General features: G+C 36.2%; 1 long non-coding RNA gene across 1 annotated transcript; it reads right to left on the bottom strand.

Annotated features, from left to right (window-relative positions):
• Nucleotides 1-10,043: 10,043 nt before the first annotated feature.
• On the bottom strand, nt 10,044-14,617 carry LOC148841308 (uncharacterized). The gene is made up of 3 exons (XR_016091269.1): nt 14,483-14,617; nt 12,281-12,399; nt 10,044-10,524 (listed from the first exon to the last, which is right to left on the bottom strand). It is a non-coding gene; the product is annotated as an uncharacterized LOC148841308 (long non-coding RNA).
• Nucleotides 14,618-20,031: the final 5,414 nt, after the last annotated feature.

The following is a 20,031-nucleotide window of genomic DNA, read 5'->3' as shown; positions in this document are numbered from 1 at the left end:
ATTTACTTTATTTCCCTCACGGGATCAATAAAAGTATCTATCATCTGTCTAAACTATGGGACAGAATTCTGGGGTCTCCCCATACCAGAGATTATGGTAGGGCTTCAGAATGGTGATTGGCTGACACCATCTGACACCCCTCTGATTGGAGAAAAAAGACGTGCTGGTTTGCTATACATACTGTACCAGGAAGAGGATTTCTTTCCATTCAAAACGTGTATTTTAAAAGTTTAAGAAGTAAAAACCTTACAGCGTACACAGATTTCTAAACTGATCAGGATCGTTATCTTTGTCTTATGCATAATAATGTTCACCGCTCTGTCCAGCAAATTAATAATAAACTTTATTTTATATAGCGTTTTAAACGAATAAGTAATTAGATTGCTCATAAACCTAATCACTTGCTTTTTCTTTTTATTTAGGCTCAGATTTCAACTATAGATCGTATTATTAATAACCATAATAACAACCAACCAACAAAAACAACCATATAAACATAATACCAACCAAAAACATAGATAACAACCACAATACAAAATCAAATATATCAAACCATTTTACTCTCGCAAAGTCCTCCAATTATCATAATCCCGCCCCTTATGCAAAACCAAACCTTCCTCACATCCCAGTTTATCCTATTTATCATAAACAAAATCCACCTCAATTTTCAACATAAAGCATTACACAAAATCAATACCTCAACACTCCATACTCAACAACGATAATTCACAAACAGCCAGAACATGTAACTACACATTCCCAAACAGACCTAATTTCCATAGCCCCGCCCCTTATGCAAAACCAACATCCCTCCCCTGTTCTCTCCCTCCCCTGGCGGTTGTAATTGTTTTTATTTTCAAATAAATTTTAGCAAAGTCATGTATTTTAAAAATCTTAAGATTTTTATATTTATGTCTTCATTTAGTGGTTTCATTAGTGACAAAGGCTAAACTTTCTTGGAAAAATGTCTTTTATGTAAACCATGTTTGCTATTAATTCATTCAGGGCTAAAATATGTTCATTGTCTTCTAATGAAAGAAGGGTTCCTTTCGCCGTAGTCGGGTTGAAATTAGAAGCTTGCCACGCCCGGACTGTTACACCAACGCATTAGCATGTTAAAGCGATTTCATTGAGGAGCCTAGCCTTTAACTAGTAAGTACTGTACTTACTGGGTTTTTGAGGGGGGGGGGTGTCTTTCGCTGGAAATCTCGCCTCCTACTTTGAAAATACCCGTGAAACCGGTTCAATTCGTCACAGCCAGCACTCCTGCAGAGAGGGGGGTTGTACTTGGAGTGTATACAGTACACGCGTTATGCTCTTCGTTAATGTCTAAGCCGGAACATATCATTATATCTCATTTTGTATTTCTTAAAAAAAAATCGTTTTCCCAGCCTAACAGTATTGTTTTTAACCTGTAAAGCGCTTTGAGGAGCCACCTTTAAAGGCGCCATATACAATAAAGTTCATTATTATTACTATTGTAAATTTGCTGGACAGAGAGGTGAACATTATTACACAGAAGACAAAGATAGCAATTTACGTTGCATTGTGTATCGTGCTGCTTTAATACAGTTTTAAATAATTAAAAGTCTAAACAGTATCAGCTTTATTTATGGGTTTTAAATAAAGGTGATTTAAACGCGATTTAAATCAATATAAATGTTTATATTGTAACGCATAGGTGACTATTCATTGTTATTAAAATGACTTAAATTCGATCATGTTGTGATATTTAGAAATATACATTTGTTTGGTGCGAGTGAAGTTTTATTTAATCTGAGCCATACTGATTCTTCTGGAAGCCAGTTTCCGCCAGGGAGTAAAAAAAAAAAACACACTATGGTATTCTCTCCAATGCAGTGCAGTTAAAAACATACCTCTGATGCTGCTCCTAAATGAATATCGTTTATGACCATCAAAAGCTTTATGCTCCTTTTCTTTTTTCCAGTGGATTGAACAGGGAGAGGCATTTCATGATGTACTTTTCACTGATGAAACAACAGTGGCTCTGGAACAGTTTTTAACCATGTCGTTTTATAAAAAGGGGAGATATGTACACGTTACTGAAGCTAAAAGTTTAGCCTTTGTCACTAATGTAACCACTAAATAAAGACATATAGAAATCCCTACGTTACAGACTGTATATGGCTGGTATTGGTAGTTTAAAGAAAAAATACACACCAGTATTCCACTTTCTCCCTAAACATTTTAAGCATCAGAGTCTTACATGTGGTTATTTCGGAAACGTTTGTACGTGCTCCTTCTGACCATGTTACTGTTTACTGTTACTGACCATATTAAGTTTAAGTGCCTGTGGGCACTTTTCCTGTCCGTGGGGGGTGGACCGTCTTTCATTAGAAGGTTAGTCTGTTCTACTCTGAGAATGTAGAGGGGGTGGAAAGTGCCCGCGGTCATTTAATTAGTATTAAAATTCGCACTGATTCCCTTGCGAAGATACGGACATAGGAATATTCGTGCGTGGTCAAAAAATGGCATAAAAACGACAAAGTGAAGGCTGTGAAAACATTCACAATGTACTTTATACACAAAGCAAATATACACCCCCCCCCCCCCCTCAATTCAATTCAAGCTGCTTTATTAGCATGACAGATGGGTACAATCAGTGTTGGGTATTTACTTTGCTTTGAGATGCCACTTTTAAAGGTGATATATAAAATCAAGGCTTTAACTTGCTTTAACTCCGCAAGTCTGAGTTCTTGTGTCTGTCCTATCCGAACCCGAAAGTATTACAATATGTATCTTTATAGCAGGTGGTGTACAGCTTTTTAGTATAGATTACACTTTTCTAAAATGTATTTAAAAAATAAAAACGATTACAATCTAATCTTTCCACGTTTGATCCCAAAATAAATCTAAACGGGGAGAAAGCTATGCTGAAAGTTTATTAAGATACTTAGAAGACAAAGATATCAATTTATGTTGCATTTGTCTGATTGTGAATCAAAAAACACATATATTTAAACCCGCATTTGCGATTTAAATCAAAACGTTATTTAAATCAATATAAATGTTTATATTGTAACGCCTAGGTGACTATTCATTGTTATTAAAATGACTTAAATTCGATCATGTTGTGATATTTAGAAATATAAATTTGTTTGGTGCGAGTGAGGTTTTATTTAATCTCTGACTCAGTGATGGCCTGGCATGGTGAGGTGCGCTGGCAGCTATGTGGTGTTACGCAGTGGTGGCCTGACACGGTGAGGTGCCCTGGCAGCTGTATGATGCAGTGGTGGCCTGGCACGGTGAGGTGCGCTTGCAGCTATGTGATGCAGTGGTGGCCTGGCACGGTGAGGTGCGCTGGCAGCTGTGTGATGCAGTGGTGGTCGGGTATGTAGAGGTGCACTGGCAGCTGTGTGTTGTGACGCAGTGGTGGCCTGGCACGGTGAGGTGCGCTGGCAGCTGTGTGATGCAGTGGTGGCCTGGCATGGTGAGGTGCGCTGACAGCTGTGTGGTGTGGCGCAGTTGTGGCCTGGCACGGTGAAGTGCGCTGGCAGCTGTGTGATGCAGTGGTGGCCGGGCACGGTAAGGTGCGCTGGCAGGTGGGTGATGCAGTGGTGGCCTGGCACCGTGAGGTGCGCTGGCAGCTGTGTGGTGTGACGCAGTGGTGGCCTGGCACGGTGAAGTGCGCTGGCAGCTGTGTGGTGTGACGCAGTGGTGGCCTGGCACGGTGAAGTGCGCTGGCAGCTGTGTGGTGTGACGCAGTGGTGGCCTGGTACGGTGAGGTGCGCTGGCAGCTGTGTGGTGTGACGCAGTGGTGGCCTGGCACGGTGAAGTGCGCTGGCAGCTGTGTGGTGTGACGCAGTGGTGGCCTGGTATGGTGAGGTGCGCTGGCAGCTGTGTGGTGTGACGCAGTGGTGGCCTGGCACGGTGAGGTGCGCTGGCATATAATGAATATATTCATGTGCATCCAACACACAGTTCAACGCTAGCAACTACACAAAATCTAAAATATGAGCTCTACTTGCCACTTACAATACCAACAGTACCAGCTAACTTTAGTAGTGACATTTTCATGGATCTTTTTAACAATAAAATTTACAACATCAGACTTCAGACACAATTAAACAGGCCTCAAAAAAGTCTGGTACAAACATTTTCAGCATGGTGAAACATGGTGAACATTTCCACCACTGCGTCACAACACACAGCTGCCAGCGCACCTCACCGTGCCAGGCCACCACTGCATCACCCAGCTGCCAGCGCACCTCACCGTGCCAGGCCACCACTGCATCACACAGCTGCCAGCGCACCTCACCGTGCCAGGCCACCACTGCGTCACACCACACAGCTGCCAGCGCACTTCACCGTGCCAGGCCACCACTGCATCACACCACACAGCTGCCAGCGCACTTCACCGTGCCAGGCCACCACTGCGTCACACCACACAGCTGCCAGCGCACCTCACGGTGCCAGGCCACCACTGCATCACCCACCTGCCAGCGCACCTCACCGTGCCAGGCCACCACTGCATCACACAGCTGCCAGCGCACCTCACCGTGCCAGGCCACCACTGCGTCACAACACACAGCTGCCAGTGCACCTCTACATACCCGACCACCACTGCATCACACAGCTGCCAGCGCACCTCACCGTGCCAGGCCACCACTGCGTCACATAGCTGCAAGCGCACCTCACCGTGCCAGGCCACCACTGCATCATACAGCTGCCAGGGCACCTCACCGTGTCAGGCCACCACTGCGTCACACATATTTTAGCGCCATATATTTCATGGATATTATGGAATATGATGGATGGATATCTTAGTTATCTTTCTAGTTCACAGGTTTGCATGCATAATTTAATTTTGAAAGCCACTGAGACATCAGGTACTACTGTTGTATTTATGAAAAAGAAACAAAACAAAAAACATACTAACAACTGTGCCATCCTACTCCTTAGTTAATACATTTTATTATTCATAAACAGTTAACATTGTTAGCAAAATATTTTGAATTATATTTAACCCTATTTTTTCTTTAGTTTTGTATTTAACTTATTATATGATAGTCAGACTTAATGTATATTTGAACAATGAAAATATATTTTTACAAGATTTTACATTAAGCACTTAAAATTAATATGGTTAATAATAGTAAACTGTAACATGCTGTAACAAGATCGGTTAAACTGCGAAGAAAATGCTTTCAGAGAAAATGTTTCAGGTGTGAAGAACATAGATCTCCAATGCAATTTCAACCAAACCTGTTCCCACACACCCTGCCCCCACTACCATTAGAATATACACAAAGCACTCAAATCTTTCGAGCTAATGATCAGGTGACCCGAGAGAGAGCGAGAGAAACACCAAGGGGTGCGGAACCAGGGAACTATTTACATGGAAAACGGGCGATCTCCCCAGACTGTCCGCCCGTTTCACTGTTACCTGGATACCTCTTTATTTAGAACTCACTAACACTGATTTTTAGTTTAGAAGGATTCAAGTAGGGTTTTAGATGAAAGGCAGCGACCTTAATCAAGCCCAAATCATAATTGAACCCATTCAGAGCCTACATTACATTTTAGCGTTTCATTCTGAGCAGAAGACCCTCACACCTGAAGAAGGGGGAGGTGTTTTTCGCTGGAAATCTCGCCTGCTTCTACTTTACAACCGGAGTGCTGGCTGTGACGAATTAAACCGGTATTACAGGTTTCAATCACAGACCATGTGACATGGGAGTCAGGAAACTAACACAGCGCCACCAGATTTGATAACGCTATAAAAACGCTATAAAATAATGTGACTTGGCACAGAACAAGTTTACAGCACAGTACAATAATAAATGCTGACCATGACTTTAGAAGCATAAATTGCCTTACACTCAATTTAAACACAAGCTGTCTTTAGCCCTCTAAGCTGGTTCATACAGAAATGTAGAGATCCAGGCTCAGAACACACAGCTTCATTAGCGAATACATATGCAGGACAACTAGAGAAGACGTTTTACAGAGGATGGATTTTTAGAAACATCCCATCAGTGACATCACTGAAGTCAACTCCTAGGTACTGTAACTGTCGTGTGGATAGTTTCACAAGAATCAGACAAAGGTTTAAGCATCGCTTGTTCTAGATAAAACTGCAAAAAAAAAACAACAACCCATAATGTACTTCTTTGCGGCTCTGTTTGCCCAAATCATATATTCACAACGTGAAATCTAGAAAATAATATTACGTAACCAAAATCCGCAATATGGAAACAGAACCTGTGTAATTGTTGATAGATGATGTACTCGTAACATTTTTTCAAGACGAACTACAACATTTAAAAAATGACTTGTATGTACTTGATATCTCTAATCAATCCACGGGTCCCAGCACAAAACGAAAGTAAAACGCATACCGTTTCGCGCTTCTTATTAGTTGCTCAAAAGTAATTTGACCGTATGAAATGCATAATATAAACCTAGAAACATATACGTGAGCAGTACTTAAGCACTGTAGTATCGGTGTTAAGACATACCTCTAAAATACTGTAAATCAAGTAAAAAATATCTCAAGACCGATTCTGGTCATAATGAAACCATGTTTCGTGTATGTTTTCTTTAAAGTACCGAGACCAGCCATATACTGTATGTTTATGTTCCAAAATTAATATCGTTTATGGCCTTCACACGCGTTGCAGTATGCTCCTATTCTTTTTATGCTCAGCTACTAAGATTTCCCTTCAGTGGTAAAATTAGATATGAATATTCAATACTTAAACGGGCACAGTTAAGACATTAAATATACATATACATACTGTATACAGTACAGTTTGCATACGGTAATATGTTTATGTTCCTAAATCAATCTCTTTTATGAGCATGTGAAAGGCATGGTGAATCACTGTACTTTGCATGATTGGAAACAAATGCGTGATTGCGAAATGCTGTGGTGTTACTTTTACAAAGACGGTCAATGAAAAAAAGAATGTTGACCAGGGCAATACTTTGAGTTTACACTTACAGCTTGTCCAAGGTCATTCATTATTAATACTATTAGTAATATCTTCGTTAAAGACTTTGATGGCCACAGCTCAAACATGAGAGGTTGAGCTTTATTAGCTCCACCTTGCGGAAATTCCGGATACTATTATTTTGCTTGTCGTATTATAGGAGAATTTACGGTAACTCACGGTATTTACCGGTAGCTTGCGGTAGACTGCGTACAGCGTACCGCAAAATAATGCGGTATCGCCCGCGCATTTTGAATGGCTGCATCTGTATACAAGTATAATTGCTTGTCTTCATTAAGAGTATTAACCAATTAATATCAGGTTTTCTGCACCTTATGGTTATGACTTATAAAAAACTTTTTACTATTACATAGTTTTAAAAAAAGAATCAGCACATTATTTCAGCACAAGTTGCTGCAATCTTGTTCTACGTGTGTGTTGAACAATTTTAATATGTTAATAATTGTCGTATGTTTGTAGTATGTTTGAATGTAAAGTTTGATCTTTGCTTTAACTTCTATCTCTAGTTCACCTTTTACGCTAAAGCAGTCTGTTGGATTGACACTGTTAATGCCCTTATACAAGGCAAATTGGTAGATAAAATATGTGTGTATATTGGTTTTCCTGTTATTTACAGTATGCTGTTGTGGTTCACTATATTAACATTACTAAATATCAACTAGAAAATTAAGTTACCATTTCAATGAAAAAAATAGAAATTGTATTTTATTATGGTGGGACTCAACAAATTTTTTTTTTTGCAATACTGATAATATAATAATGCTAGCAGAATAATAAGAAATGTTCAGCTAGCTAAGCTATGTCCAATATAAGCCATCTATGTTGCTACTTACATTATTATTATTATTTAGTTATACAAACAGGATGTGTGGATATCACATACACACAGTACTGTATATCACAAGTTAGCTTCCCAAATTAAAAAAAATCAGCTAATGGTTTAAGGAAGAGACTGTTGAGCCCTGAAAGATGTTACCCAGGTTTCGGAATCAATTGATTAAGGGTTTGTGATGCTAGAAGCACAACTCCCATTGTTCTCCCAGTTCTCCTAAATTTCTTAAATTACACAGTTCATCACTGTTTACATAGTCAGGTTGATTTAACATCTGAATTTCTGTTAGCCTATTTAGACAACTTTCAGAAAGTACTGTGATGGACCGACCTTCCATGCAGGGTGTACTTCTGACTCATTCTTCCTGGATAGACTCTGGCTTCCCACGAACCTTGCCAAGAATAAACTGTTTTCTGATAAAGGATGGACAATGGAGAGATGGGTAGATGATTTGCACTACAATTCACCTCTTATCAACAATATATCCATCCAGTGATCCACAGATTGAACATGTTATATATTTGTTATATATAAACAGTATATTTAGTTTCCAAAGAAATTCAAAATGTTTCACACTGTGACTGAAATGCAGTTCATTCCTGTCAATGGACTAGCAATTATATAACCAAGCGTTAAAAGCCAAAACCATATGTGCTTTTTACTTTGCACCTATTGACCTTCAATGTGATTAACATGTGTAGCCTGGGTGTCTAAAACATGGGCTGGTAGAAGATGTGCATATATTACTATCAAATAATATGCACAAGCAGAGTCCAGATATGGGGTTATTTAAGAATCTACACCTGCTCATGATTTAAAGGCAAATACTTCATACCTTTCTTATCTTTTCAGCATGGAATAAACCTTTACTTGTTCCTTTGCAGCCTGCGCATGCTGATGGAGCTACCTGCTTGAACTACTTCATGCCTTGTCTCGGTTACAATAAATACCAAAGAGCTTTGAGCAGAACTGAAACCCACAGCAGGCAGCTAGAGTTCATCAGTCCAGTTTACTTACCTAAGTTCACTACTGGACTATTATTTCATCTGAATATAACAAGGTTCACTTGTAGTAGAGGTAGAATGACTAACTTGATATTCATAATTGGTCAAAAATGTTTTCTATGAAAGGGCTTATTGTGGATCTGTTTAGTTCTTAGGTGAGGGTTATAAAATATGTCTTTCTTAGGATTATTACATTTGATCTCATACTGTATATATACTGATGGAAAAAAGAAACGCAAAATTTTCTGGAAAGAGAATACTATAGTTATAGCTTATGTACTTTCACAAAAAGTTGTCAGTTTGTTTTAAACCCTCTGACCAGCAATACAGCTTGTGCAGTGAGGCATTGCAACTTGCCAATCACACAAAGCTCATTAGGTGCACTTTTACCCAATGAGGTCCAGTTGGAAAAATGCCTGATCAGGTCACCTTTAAAAAGGCCTTAATTCAAAGCTTAGGTCACTGGCCTGAAAAAGGCCACACTTAGTCAATTTTCTATACATTCCATAATGCCTCAAATGTCACTAGAAGCAAGGGAGAGGGCCATTGAGAGGGCCCTCCATTCACACCTCCCTAGACAGACAGAGGCTGTGATGGACTCATCAGCAGTGGCATCAGGTCCTCTTCACAGATGAGTCACTCTTCAGCCTGTTCTATGAAGACGGGAGGGCCAGAGTGTGGAGGAGGAGGTGATGTTGCGTTTCTTTTTTCCATCAGTATATATTGCATCACTTTCAAACATATCCGTACATAAATAACCTGTCTTTCACCATATGTTCATCGGTATAATGAATGTGTCCAATTAATAAAATCAATAATATGTCTACTAAAATATTTTGATAATATTAATGTAAAATGAATATTAATATATTTATTATATAACACACTTTTAACTTCATATTTATTTCCAGATATATTGTTTTTAATGCCTTGGTTATTCTAATAGACTGAACAAAAGCTCACCTGATTCTGTAAGGACATATTCCTTACACATTCACATGCTAACCTCTGTTGCTCTCCACTCCACTGTTTCTGTACAGGAAGACTATAAAATGTTTATCACTATATATTAAGTTCCTACCATTTCAATAAAGAGGGATGTAAGGGTCATCTTAGAAAGGAAAGGATCTGTTTGGTTATGTACTCAAAATGTATAAGTCAATTCAGAAAAATACACTTATAGAAAGACACAGAATAGATACTGAAAATTAAAGACATACATGTAAGTACTATATTAAATTTAGTTTTTATTGACATCTGCCTTTTTTCTAATTAATCACTTTCATATTTTTATACTGTATGTGCATACAGTACATACACTGAATAGATTACAGATGCACTGTACTGTATATACAGTACTATATGGATTTCAGCATATTTTTGATCATAGCAATAAACTAGATAGCAAGCATATAATTAACAATACATTTAACTATAACCCTGGTGATAGCAGAAGTAAACATGAAATCGCTTAAATATAAAACAACTCACATGTGAGCTCAGAACAAAAAGTACATGCCTTGAGAATAAATTAAAAGGCCATGAAGATAAAAAACTAAAAATCCATGTAGGGTCTATAATAATAAAGAACTACAGTATAATTAAAGCAGTACACAGAAATGATGAGGAGATTGAAGTCAGCTGAGTTCTGGAATCCATTCTGATGGTTATTTCAATTTCATTTGCGGTTCATGCTGCTGATTGGTGCATACTGCAGAAAAAAAATATACAGTAGTTATGATGTGGTAAAGTTGTAATGATGCAAAGGATCCCACATATACTGTATGTACAGATAATTTAAAGGAAAGTTTCATTAGAATGCAGATTAGGTGTTAAAATTTTCTACAATACATTATTTATTATATTATAAATCCTTTGGTGCTAATTTAAAAAAAAAGACATAACAGTTTTAATGTGTTCATAAAATATCCATTCTCTACGCAACATTTTATCTGTGCTCATACCTAGTCCATTACAAGTAATATGTCGACTAGCGCTAAGTGCACTTTCACTTTTTTTCTTCGATGAGATGAGATGAGATTTTTCAACAGTTGTGGGCATTTCGAAGAATTCTAGGTTGCACTATATAGTTTTTCAAAGCACTATTAGCACAGGTTCTCAAAGTGAACAGTGTATACATAAAAAAAAACCTTATATAAAGAAAGAATATATATATAAATTGCTAAATTATACATTTTAAATGTTAAATTGATATGTATGTCTTTGATATAAAACGTTATGTGCATAATAAAATTATGTTCTTCTTTGAATATACTCACATTTATTTTTGCAATAGAATAAGACACCACAGTTACTGATAAAAAAAAAATGAAGTGTCATTTTGTTTCCCTTCCATGCATAAATGTTACAGTTTCATATGCATTTCATATGCAATTGTTCATCATCCTCATGGCAATGAATCATTGTAAGATTTAAATGAGAGCACTTGATATTTTTACTGCAAAAGTTTAACACTGCCAAAAGGCTCTACAAATCCTGATACTGCACTCCATGACTCTACAAATCCATAACATTTGTAATGTTTTAATCTAATTAAATCTTCCATGTTCCTGGTTGTGCAAGAGATTCATGCCATTTTGGAAATAGGATTCTGCAACTTTTCTCTCTATTGAATTAAGCCAGAATAATCTAAACATAATATAAAATTAACTTTAATGGCAATTATATCCAAATCTGGAGAAGTTACATTCGATTTAGTGGTCAGAGAAAATACAACTAGCAGCATTTATATTAAGTTACTGTATATGATATGATACACAGACTTAAAATGTGTATGCAAAACAATTTTGAATATTCCAATATAACTTTTTGAGAAAAGATCAAGTGTCTAAAAAGAGGCATAAAAGCACTAAAAACTGTACAGTAAGTTCTCATTTAGCATTACAGAAATTGGAAGAATATAAGAACATATTCAGAATTATACCAACAAGGGTCCATCTTGCTCATTTTACTTAAGATATCCAATATCCAATATTCTTTGGATGCAGAAGTGCCTCTTATTTGCAATCATAAATACATGCTCTTTACTGTATTTCCCTTTGTTACCTCAAGTACACATTTAAATAATTTTATGAAGCAATCTAACATATCTTTTTTAGGATATTTCCATTTGTCTTGTAGAAATAGAAAAACTTTTTGATCAAAGTGTTTGTTAATGCACCACCAAGCAATAAGACTGTCCTTAAACTTCACCAAAGACATTCTTGGTTTAAAGGTGACTCCTCCTCACTCCTCACTCATTATTACACTCCCATCATTTTGAATAACACAGTCAATCATAATTATTACTGCAATATCTCCACACACAGTAAACTGCTGTCAAGAGATGTAATTGTAGAGATGTAAACTTATGTAATTATGTACCTCAGAAACCCAGTTTGCACATTCAAATACTAAAGACCTCACTGTAGCTTAAGGTACACATTTTACCTTTAGTGTCTGCTTACCCAATTTGGAACTGTAAGCTTTCCCTTTATGCAGTCAAATCTGTAATGTTCAATATCTCTACACTCATATCCTTCAGGGCAGGGTTTAAGGCTGCAGTAACCACTTTCATGGATGACATCTTTCCAAGAAAAAGATAACAGAAAATAAAGCAAATATCATTCCAATAATAATGTGAAATACCACTGTTAATGTAAAAATACATAGTGACTATAACCCTTTATTAGGTAAACTGTTATTACATATAATAAAGAAAGAAACAGAATATATGTATTTTTTTGTAATTTCAGATGTTTTTCAGCACACTTTTCAAAAGAGCCAAGTACGGATGGATCACAAAGCATTTTTTAAATATGTTTTGAGCTTGAAATTTTAGTCTTTAGGGGATTTACATTAAACATGCCATAATCAATTTGTTGACCCATAATCAAATTAACTGTAAATAGTCACATAAATCAGGTTTTAAATAGCATTTTACAAAGTGGTTCTTTCCCTTTTTGGAAAATTTAACTCACAATAAAATATTTTTTATATATTATTTTTTTAGCAGAAAGTAAAACACACAACTGAAAATAAAAATAAAACACAATGTACCTTAGCAATTTATAAAGATAACCAGTTATGTTACACAAAAAAGCTAAATATACTACATTTTCCATTTTTTTTCCAATAAATTAAGTAGCTAATGTGAGTATAAATCCAACTTGTAGGGTTGCCTGTGGGGCTCAGGGGTAATAGTCCTTCCCACTATTTGCAAAAGCTTCCATACTGGATTCTTGGTTTCATCTCTTTTTTATCAACTTTAGTTGAGATTAACAGATCTGACGGTATTTACGGTGGCTCTTAGGAAGAGTGAAACCCTATATGGTACTTTTCACACTTTTCTACTGTATAGGTCAACAATTCTACATAATAGAAGATGATAGTCATCATCTCAGTTTCTTTCTGGATTCTTTGCAACCAATGGCAGCCATATGCAAAGTTTCTCTGAAGTCAGGACCAAACTTGCCTGACTTACAGTACTGTCTAGAGAACCTGCTAGGAGGCTCAGTCAATATGATCCTTTTTGCTTTTCCAGATGATGTTACAGTACATCTCTCTCTTCCTGTGCCATTTTGCAGTGAAAGCTTGGATATGCACTGGGTCTTGTAAGTAGGTGATACTTTCCTCATTTTTTACTTCCTCTATTATAGAGTGGTTCAAAGTCTTTATCATAGATACAGCAATCTCATTTTAACAGGATATTCTCAGATTTAATAAACTAAATATGATTGTAATTCCTATTCTAAAACATGAGGTACTTTAATTCTATAGCTGTCATATCCACTCCTGTGGGAACACTGGATTGCACGACTGAGACACTATTGCAACTGGTCAAGCTGTCAATCAGCTAGTTGCAGTGATAACACAACATTGGCAGAGATCAATTCCACCTGTGTGCAATTAATCCATTGCTTACTTTTAACTAGCAGGGTACTTGCTTTAAGACTGCCCTCGAAAGTACCTCTTCACTCAGTCATAGAATTAAGTCTTTAGTTTCAGAGGTCCTTTCTCTTGAGCTGCCTTGATTGTGTTCTACGTTCTCATTCTACACTTTGTTCTGACTACAGTATATCTCTGGATCAGTCTCTGTTCCTTGCATGCAATCTCTCTTCTTAAGACCTGGCCTGCTTTAACACTTCTGAACCTGGCTTGCTTCCTTGATTGTGCCTTGTAGATAGTCCTTTGTGCTTTTAGGATGTATCAGGTTAGTGCAGCTGCATTACAATAGGACTATAATTGTTAACCTTCTGTTCGGTCTATAAGGGTAATGGAGAAGGAATGTTTAGCAGTTTTTAAAAACTTCAGTTTTTTCAGTTTATGTCCTGATGATTTTTCATCAGTTTTATTTGCTTCACTGAAATACTGCTGGATTTCTCTCAATATTATTTAATTATGAATTCTCTATTTGGTTCAACTTTTGATAGATCTTATGCACAACAGGGTCCTTCGTAGAGTGCTAAATCTATTGATCTGTGCCAATTTTCATCTGATCTTGGGCTTGTCAATGCTTAATGTATGTAACCTATCTGCCAAAGAGTTTACACACATTTCTAGCAAAAATATTACCATCTGAGAACCATGTAATTACACCATTCATTCCCCAAAGTGCTAGTTTAACTTGTACTGGATATTATTTTAAATTAAGAAAATTGGTCTAGTACCTGTGTCCACACATGTGTCCATTCCATTCTCCACAGCTGCCAGCTGGTACCCTGGGCTACATGAACACGTCACCCAGCCATCAACCACCCTCTTGCAGTGGCTGTGGTCAAACTTTGTCTTCCATAAAGGACGAACTGTGGATCAAGAACAAAGAAGACACTTAAAAGTAATAAATAGTGCAAGAAGCCCATCTGCAGAATATTCAGAAGTACCATGGATATGTTCAATAACTGGCACAACTATTTTAGTAATTTGTATGACTTTATGGCAAAGTGATTATGGAGATAAGTAGCTATTGAAAGATATGTAAATATAAAAAAAGTTCTACTCATTCTTTAAAATAAAATGAACTAGGCTTTGTAATTATGGCTACTGCTTTTAAGAAGACTTAGAAGATGTAAATTAAATTACATTACTTATTCAACCTATTGTTACTTTTACAGGATACTAACCAGCCGTTTATCTAGACAAAGTAACAGAAAGAAATTTATTTTACAAAAAAGGGAAACAGAGAGGGCAAGTTGTCACTGTAACATAACCAACTGGAAGCCTCTGTTCCCTGTTGTCTTACAATCATCACCTGACCAATTGTCTTTTTCAAATTGGTCAAATGACTGAAGCCTGTCTACATTGTATGGGTGACAGGGCCTTCTCCTGTTAAGTCCCCAAACTCTGGAACTCTCTGCCCAAGGATATCAGAGAGTCACGTTCTCTAAAATCCTTCAAATCCATTCTTTAGAATAACTGTTACTTAACTGGTTCCATACTTCACCCCTCTGCATTTCTTAGTACCACCATCCACGGTCTCCTCTGTATATTGTAATTGTGTTTTATCTTGTGTATTCTTTCTATTTATTGTTGTGGTCATTCTATAAAGCGCTTTGAGAAGCCACCTTTAAAGGTGATATATAAAATCAAGTTTATTATTATTATTACATTTCTTTGTGACATAAATAATGACAGGAAAGCAGACAATACTACCCATGATATTCTTATGTCCAGTTTGCTGAACAGATATATACAGTAGGTAGAGTAATATCCAAGAATATCCAAGAATAGTAAAACATGAATAACATGACATGATTAAAATGCAACTGTTAAATTTCTTCCCAAACTGTGGGAATGCATGACAGAGATACCTTCTGGCTCCTATACTGTATCTATTAAAATGTTCAGATTTACTGATGCTTGTTTCTTATTAGCTTTCATTGTTTATTACCTCCTCCACACAGCTCTTAAAACTTAAACTAAATGTGTCTCACAAATTCTGCATTTGTACATTTTTCTAATGTACATTTTTCTAATGTACAAATCTCAAAAACAATAAATCTAAACTGGGTTTTCTCTAGTATTAAAAATGGAAATTCACATGTAATATAAATAGAGCCAGTCTATTATGTAGAAAGATGTCATGTTTTCTCATCGGATTAGAAGGATACAGACGCTATAAATGTAAATCCTATAGGGTCTGTTCTAATTTATACCACTATAACACAAGTGCCTCATAATAAACATCTGAACCCTGGGAATAGAATTTTGTTCACTCTGTGGTCTGGTTCATTCAGGATATCTAAAATGGTTATTAAGGGACAGCACTGCAGATTAAAATGAAGATATGTCATCTCTGCTTGTTAGAAATGTGACCATAGAACTTTTATTAATAAAGCACAGAGTCTGTTGTTGAATAGTAGGGTACAAACATCTCTAGAGAACCTATATCCAGTACTGCTGACATTATTCTCTGATAAACAATTGAGGAGTCAAGAGGTGATATGGAATGTGACTCCTGAGAGTTTAAGATTATCTAGGTATGCTACATGACTTTATTATTGAATGGTTCTATCTTGCCCCTAGTGGTAACACTGAAACCATTGCTTGATCTTTCCATTTTCATAGAAGAGAATTGTGGGAAATTCCTTCTTTGATAAAACTGTGGCAGCTGTAATCTTGTTCTACATAAGAATCTGAGATTCATCTGTCATATTGTCAGGCTGTGCATGCTTAACGCATACTTAAACTGCAAAGCTTGGTAAATGTGATTGTCTCTGGCTATAGACTGTGGTACACTTATATCAGTATGCAATACAAAACAAATTGCCTTAAAGCATATATGTTTATTTTAGTCATAATTAGAAGAAATAAACGCATTGATTATATGTTGAATATCTCCATAAATACAACCATTTGCAACATTTGCATTCTCAGAAACAAATTACACAGTTCATTCATAGAACACTACTAGTAACTAGTACCTACTTTTCTAAAATATACAAGAACTTAAACATTGATGTAAAAATAAAGCATAAACATATGAATTTGTTTATTATGAAAACATGTAATAAATAAACCTTTTGAGTTTATTTTCAATTATATTTATTTAGCACTTATTGTATCTATGTATATTTAAAACAGAGATAAGGGCTTTGCACTTGTAGCTAGAAGATTGTGAGCATCAGGCCCAGTGTGCCTTTGAGGAAGATATTTCACTCTTAATTTAAAACACACAGCACACAAACAGGGATAAATGTACATTTCCTTGGAATTAATCTGTAAAGTAAGTAAATAAATGACATTCTATCATTAATCTTGTTAGATTCTGAGCTGGATCTCTCTTAAATTTAGGGCAGTAGAAGACATGAGAGAAAAACAGTGAAGAAGTGGGGCACTCAGACTTCTTCCTTAATGGGTTCGGGGAATCAACTTTGGTAGAGACAATATAAATATCCAATCGATTCAGTAGTGCATGCCTTTAGGGGATGTGATGGAATTACAGTACCCACAAAAAAACAGTGCAAACACAAGGAGAACTTACAAACACCTCACAGCTTCGGGGTTCCAGCCTGGGTACCTGTCTATAAATATTATACTGGCCATAAATCTCTATGCTGCCCCAATATTTGCAGCACAAAATCTGAACCAAAAAAAGATTTGATTTTCTTAAAATATGAAACAAAACCTGTAGTCATTAATGTACAGTATATAAAGTAACAATGTTTGAGATGTGCCTCAGAATGGCCTAAATATCACAATACTTCCAGCAGAGTCTCTGATTAGGGTATCATGCACACTCATCATTAAAATGATTGAAAATACACTGTATCTCCATAGTTCTCAGTTCCAGAAAGTCTCATTTTTATATATTCATATATACATAGCAGCAGGGATTTGGCTTAATTTCTCAAAATACTCCCTTGACATACAACCATCTTATTTTTTGTTGAGCTCATATAACCAAAAATAATAAGTACTACATATACAGTAGGAAATCCGACACATATTTTAGGTACTCTTGATAATTCTGTACATTCTGTATCAATACACAAAGTTTGACATGATTCCTATAAGAGTCTAAAGAAAGTTTGTGCAGTAATTTGGTTGAAGCATATTTAAGGCACACAAGAGGCTTGATTCAAAAAGTAAGCCTCATTAGGATACCTCACCTGGCTGAAGAGTACAACAAGCCCATCAGTGCTTCTGTTTTTAAAACATTTTAAACTAGTATTTTCTACTAGTTCACAAGAAGTATGACATTTATATGTAACATTAATCAAACAAATGGTTTGATCCTGGGTCATGTCACTATCTATTGCGATCGAGATTCCCCTAGAAGTGGTTTACAATTTGCTGGTTGAAGAAGTCTGCATCCACATTCTACTTCTCCCCAGTGTGTGGTTGAGGTGTTTGTAGCTGCATCGAAGACGTGAAAAACACACAATTCCAAATTAGAAGGAAATAACAAAAATAACTGGGGATTCTATATAAAAAAATATCCCACTCTATATAGAATTTGCCGGATAATTTATTCTATATTTATTGATGAGCAATCACAGATTTATTTTCTTGTCAATATTGTTTTTCTTTTCTGCTTATTTTATTCATTATTTTATTTTCTCACAATTAAGGACTTTTTCTAAAAGAATCCAGTTTTTAAAAACATCATAAAGATGATAAATTAGGACACATCATAGAGCTTGCTTTTATCAACATTAACACACAAGTAATAAAGAGAAATCTAGATTTTGCAAGAAACATTACTATTCTGAGACATACAGTATAAGAGCCATTTTGAATATTATCATGAAATGTGTCATATGTCATCCTGCCTCACTCAACAGCCCTCACTCAAGTTTCTTCAGATAAAATTCTACCAATATGCTGATTAGCTGCCAACTGGAACCCCTTTCCCCATTTTCCTTTTTGAAGTGATCGCAGCCTTGAACACAAAACAGCACTTTTAAGTAACAGATGCATACCCCATATGGCTATGGGCAATGGAGGTCATAGAATTTGCAGACTGGTAGAAATAATCATTCACAGAGAGCTCCCTCAGGGATGGATTACAGTTATTTGGCCACCATGACAGATGCACCTAGAAATGTTTTCTGACATATGAAGAATTAGAAAATCACTTTCCTGTACAAATTGTTGTATGAATACTGGTCCATTTATCTACTTGTTACATTCTCAATTACTTGCTTAAAGCATTTTAATTTAGCTCTATTTAAGGAGCTGTGGTATCATAAACTAAGAAACGATTGGAAGATGTTATAAGATTGGTAGTATGTGCTGTATCTTTTATTTAACTTTAAAGATTTTGATATGTGTTAAACATAATCTGCTATTTTACAGAGAATTTTATTTTTAAAAATTTGACTTTTATCAATATTACAGATAAACTGAAAAACTAGGAAAAAAGCAGCACATAAAATAGAAACACAAAAATAAAATCCAGGAGATTCCCCTGTCATTTATACAGCATGAAAATTAATAATTTATTTTAAGTCATTTTCTATCATATAGTTTCTGGAAAAGAGCATTTGTATGAACAATGAGTATGTCAGTATTTAATATTTATTTATCCTTATTCATAACAGTAAGGCACATGGTGCTTGTAAAAGGATGGATCAGTAAATACTTATTTGAAATGAAGGTTGAACCCTTGCATTCACATTTCTCAATGTTTAAGCCTGGGCTACAGTATGTCTTGCCTACTGTGAATTGAAAAGTGGTGGCACACAGTCTATTAAATGCCTTTGGGTTTTGCAATTTTGTGCTGAGCTCTGTATCATGTAACAGTCTTTCTGGGTTCCTGGAATGTGTAGTCAGCAAAAGCTTAGTTCTAACTCTGCTGAAAGCTTTGGAGGACTTACTTGTAAAAAAGGGGGATGACATGCAGGAGAAATTTAAGTATATTGTGTACACATCTCTCAAGCTGGTACAGGAGTTGGTACAATGCCAAAATGGAGGATTCGTGGAAGACTGGAACTGTTAAATGTATTCCCACTGTCAGGGACTACTTTGCATAGTGGAATTTTAATTTTAGGGTTTTTATACTGTAGCTTTCACATTCAAATGTATGACTGAGATAGGGATTTAAATCCTATCTGGAGTATAGTGAATTAGTAGATATATGAATGCATAGTTCATAGATGTTCTATGGCCTACTTTCCATTGATGTGGATTTCAGAGGAATAGCAAACAATGATTTTTATAAGAATGGTACAGAAAATACAAAGTCACTTGCCTGAAGTTTTAAGAGTGTTAAAAC

Source organism: Atractosteus spatula, chromosome 1 (assembly GCF_055471065.1).
Source record: "Atractosteus spatula isolate fAtrSpa1 chromosome 1, fAtrSpa1.hap1, whole genome shotgun sequence".
NCBI lineage: Eukaryota > Metazoa > Chordata > Actinopteri > Semionotiformes > Lepisosteidae > Atractosteus > Atractosteus spatula.
This window is presented reverse-complemented; position numbering and strand designations above follow the sequence as displayed.